The sequence below is a fragment of the Rhagoletis pomonella genome, unplaced genomic scaffold (assembly GCF_013731165.1).
Source record: "Rhagoletis pomonella isolate Grant_MI unplaced genomic scaffold, Rhpom_1.0 Rhpom_scaffold_00001, whole genome shotgun sequence".
Lineage (NCBI taxonomy): Eukaryota > Metazoa > Arthropoda > Insecta > Diptera > Tephritidae > Rhagoletis > Rhagoletis pomonella.
The window spans coordinates 5,913,515-5,918,384 of record NW_023458555.1 but is presented as its reverse complement, the minus strand read 5'-3'; positions in this window follow the sequence as shown (position 1 = coordinate 5,918,384).

Genomic DNA, 4,870 nt, shown 5'->3' with positions numbered 1-4,870 from the left:
ATCAAATATAATTTTATACCCAAAAACGAAATAACCGCAAGCATGGCAAGCAACACCACCTTCTATAGAAAAAAAAAAACACTAAACTCTGAAAAACGTTAGCTATAACAGCAGGTCGTTAAAAACTTCAACTTTCGCACATTCTGTTGGTCTGCAGTTTTTGTTAATTTTATTACTTTAAAAATTTCGCATGCCATTGTCTGCTGTAAAAAGTTGGCTCGTTTAATTTGCATGCATTTGCACAAACATTCATCAAACACACCATAAAAAAATTCAAAAAAAAAATTACAAACATTAAAGCGACACATTAAAAGAAGTCTTCGCACAGACTAAAAGACAAAAATAATGAAATTAGTAAAAAACTAAAAATGCAATCCACACCGGGTGGCTAACGAAAAGCCTTCAGCCTTCGCTTTGAGATGAATCATTAGAAAGTTTGGGGTCCACAAAATTTGGTATAAAACCTTTAAAAGGTGGCAGCAAAAAAAAAAACAAAGTCATGCATTTGCAATTCATTCAAATTACAGCCATAAAAAGTATTTAAACAAACATTGCTTGCAGCCGTGGCAACTGCCATTAACCTGTAAAAGTAAAAGCGACCACAACACCATACAACAACACCAACAACAGCAGCGTGCGCCTGTAATCAGGTACATACATAAGTGGCAAGTGGCAAGCGGTCGACCGCACACGTTCTGCGGTCGCCACGCCTCTTTTGTACCGCTTATGTACATTACCAACACCACCTTGACTCGGCCAGTTAAACCACAAAGAGACGTGCGACCGCACGCACTGATTGACACAACGATCGGCCAGCTAACAGCTAAACAAGCGTCCAAGCCGAATAGCCAGCCAACACCCACTCGAGTCATTAGAAACTATTTAAAAGGCTACAACAATAATATACGTGTACGTATGTATGTATGTGTATAATTATAACAACAACTTTAACAAAGGCAACTAAATTGCGGGAACAATAAAAATCAAACAAAAATTTTGCCAATGACAAACTTAACTGTAACTGACAACTGGTTTTAATAACGCCAGTAACTGTGCATTGTGCTCGCCATTGTTTTATGTAGTTACATTGTAAGTGCTGTTACAGGGTTACATTGAGTTGTTAGGTGGTCAACCGGGCGTATACGGAACACCAGACAGAAATCCATAGCCGATAGATAGCACGTTGGTCACATTACAAAATCGAGCGAAATTCGACACAATGCATGCGAAATTAAAATGTACGTCATCAGAAGTTGGTAATAGAACAGCAGTGCGCTACTTGCTGTTTACATATATATATACATATATGTTCTTACATTTGTATGTATGTGTGTATGTTACCCAAAAAAGGTAGCACCAGTAAGCTTTTTATTATAAAAATTATAATATAATGGATACAATTTTGTGAACCTTTTTGGCTTTTTTTGTCAGGAAGACACGAAAATGATTGCTTTTATTTTTTAGACTTTACGAAAATTACTGAAATTTTCTAAAAAAAATCCAAAAGCTTACCCTCGAAAAATCCATAAAAGTCCTGACAATGCCGATGAGTTCCTAAAACTCCTCGAGGAAACCGAATGTCTAGAAAAAATCACATTGCCTTAAACAATGAAAAAATTAAAAAATCGAAATTTTATAAATTTAAAAGTAAAACGTCTAGCCAAGCGACTAAAAACGTAATTGTTTTCAATTTTGTTTGATCAAAAAATATTTTTTTTTTTTTTTAATTTTATGTCTTTCTTTGTAAATATGTAAAAGCATTATTTTTTTTTTTTTTGGAAAATAATACCAAATAACAGTAAAGAACTAATACTAAGATTAAGACTAAACATAAGACAAATCCGAAGTTAAAGCTGAACACGAATGCGTACATGCATACGAAAGCGATCGCGAATGTGAAGACGAATAAGAAGACGGCAGCGACAACGAAGACGCAGACGAGTACGAAGACCAAGCCCAAAAAGAAAACCGCGCCAGTGTCAGAGTACCAGGATAGGAGTAAATGCCAAATATCGATGTAACGAAAAAGCGACATGGACGTTGGACTCTAATTTCAAACTTCAGTGAAAAGAAAAAGCAATAGAAAAAGCGAGAGGATAGTTGAACAAATTAAAACTAACATTAAGAACTAGATTAAGATTAAAATTGAGTTTAAGATTAGGGTTAAGATTAAGATTAAGACTAAGATTATGATCAGGATTAAGATTAAGATTAAAATTTAGATTTAGATTAATATTAAATTTAAGGTTAAGGTTAATATTATTATTAAGGATAGGATTAAGATTAAAATTACGATTAAGACTAATATTAAGATTGAGATAAAGATAAAACAAGATTAGAATTAAGGTTAAGATGAGGATTTAGATTAGCATTAGTATTTAGATTAAGAACAAGATTAAGGTTGAATTAAGATTTAGAATGAGATTAACATTAAGATAGTTGTTCCTTATTAGGCCGAAAAAGAATCATATACATACATATGTATATAATCTTATGAGCTATACGTGTAATAGGAAGAGACGTTTCATTTCAGTCTCTCGAGGGATCCACACTGAACTTTTTTTTATTAACACTGTAACCTTTAAAAAGTTGGCTGGGTGTTCTCAACTTGTCACTCTCCTACCTCATAAGCGGATGTAGTATGTAAATATGTACATAAAGAGATATGCATGTACATTAGTGTGGTCCAATTTTTGTATGGAGAAAAAAATGTCATCCTTTAAAACGGGGCACCCCTTTAGTTTTTTCCTTTTGATATATGTAATATCTATACCAACTTTCAATTTTCTACTGCAACCAATACAGGGTACTCAATGACCTTAAAATGCGCTGTAAAACAGGCAAAAATATTGGTGATTTTTATAAAAGGTAATGCCGCCATGACAACTGATATTTTTTTAGATAATTTAAATATGAAACGTTCTTAGATTGCTTAACCAATTGTCTAATTAATATTAGTAACACTAACTCGTAAAAAGATGTATTGGAATTTTAATGCTCTCTGCCCTAGGATTGGTCTATATCAAAAAAAAATTATACGCCCGTTTTTTTGTTTTTTGAAATCCAAAAATATATAGAGTAGAGCTCTTGAAATTGTTCGAATAATTCGATTATTCGAATATTCGAACGTTCGAATGGCAATTTTTTGTACGATTGGAAATCGAATGTTACTATTCGAATAGTTGATTCTCTTCGATTATTCGAATAGTCGCAAAGCTACGATTATTCGAATACCTTCTTAAAATCGAATATTCGATCGTTGTAATAAGTGTTATTTGTAAAAAAAAAATAAGAATTTATAAATTTTGTGTGTTTTTGTGAACATGAGTGCAAGAACACTAAGTTGGGTGTGGAGTTTTTTTACGAAATGCAGTGATGGTAAGCAAGTTACCTGCTCCATTTGTGGAGCAGTCCTTAGTTTCCACCACTCCACTTCCTCGCTAAGCACTCACTTGAAACAAGTCCATAAGAAGGAACCGATTCGTGGTGGTGGCATGTAAGGACAAATAAAGAAAAATATAAGTTATAAGTAAAATATAGAGCACAAGCTTGTTACACATATGTAGAACACCGGACACGAATATCGATGCAACAAGTGGTGAATGCGTTGAAACGCAGGCGAGCACCTCGGGTGGCCGTAAGAGAAAAAAGCACGACACCGTTCATGACTGCACATTTGAACGTCAGGAATTGATATCTCGTGGAGTGGCACGCCTAATCCCAAGTAACATGTTACATGTTTTGATAAAGCGACTGCAGTGCTATGTGGTGGCAAAAATGTGACATTGTCTTTAGTGCGACCTTTAATACACCGTCATATTAAAAACCACATGGCCGCATCGTCGGAAGATGATGCAAATAAATATATATTCAAAGAAACTGCACGTAATTCCCTTTTTGAAAGGTTCAATATGGGTTGTGTTTTAGAAAAAGTTTCAGCTCCAATAATTTCCTCATTTTTAGACCCCAGATATAAGAACCTTAATGATGAAGATTCGCAAACAAAACACAAGGTTTATGACTTTATCAGAAGCCAACTTCAAGTAAGCAATGTCATTAACCAAGAAACAGACAGCGTAGTACATACCGACTTGGATTTTTTGTTTGATGGTGAAATCCCAACAAATAATGTTATGTCACAAATCGACTCTTATTTGGCTGAACCTCAGTTCGGCCACAACATTCATCCCCTAACATGGTGGAAAAATCACCGTGCTATTTATCCGGAACTTTTCAAATTAACCGCAAGATATTTGTGCATACCAGCTACATCGGCAGAGTCCGAACGCACTTTTTCAATTGCTGGGAATATTGTCACGCCACGTAGAAGTTGTTTGTCACCGCAAAATGTTAGCCTTCTTACATTCCTGTATAATAATAAGCATTTCTTCACAGATATGTGTCCATTTTTATAACTTAAATATTCCTCTTAGAAGGTAAAATGCATTTTATGTGATTTTTTAACCTGTTCATTTATATTGTTGCTGAATAATTACAAAATTTTCTCAAAACAAACGTATGTTCCTACATTTCAATTTATTTAAATGTGTACATATTTATTCATATATGATACCTACACACATTTCAACATTCGAATAATCGAGCACCAGTTATTATTCGAATAATTGACTACGAGCAGGTTATTCGAATAATCGACAGTGAGCGATTATTCGAATACTGCTAATCGAATTTCACTATTCGAATAGCATCATATTCGAATAATTCGAATATTCGATTAATCGAATATCAAGAGCTCTAATATAGAGCTCGCTCAAAGTTTATGCATTTTAAATGGGGCAAAAAACTTTTCGTAGAAGTGGTGTAAGATTCTTGAAAATCCATATTTTTCGATCGTTATTCTGGTTCTCTT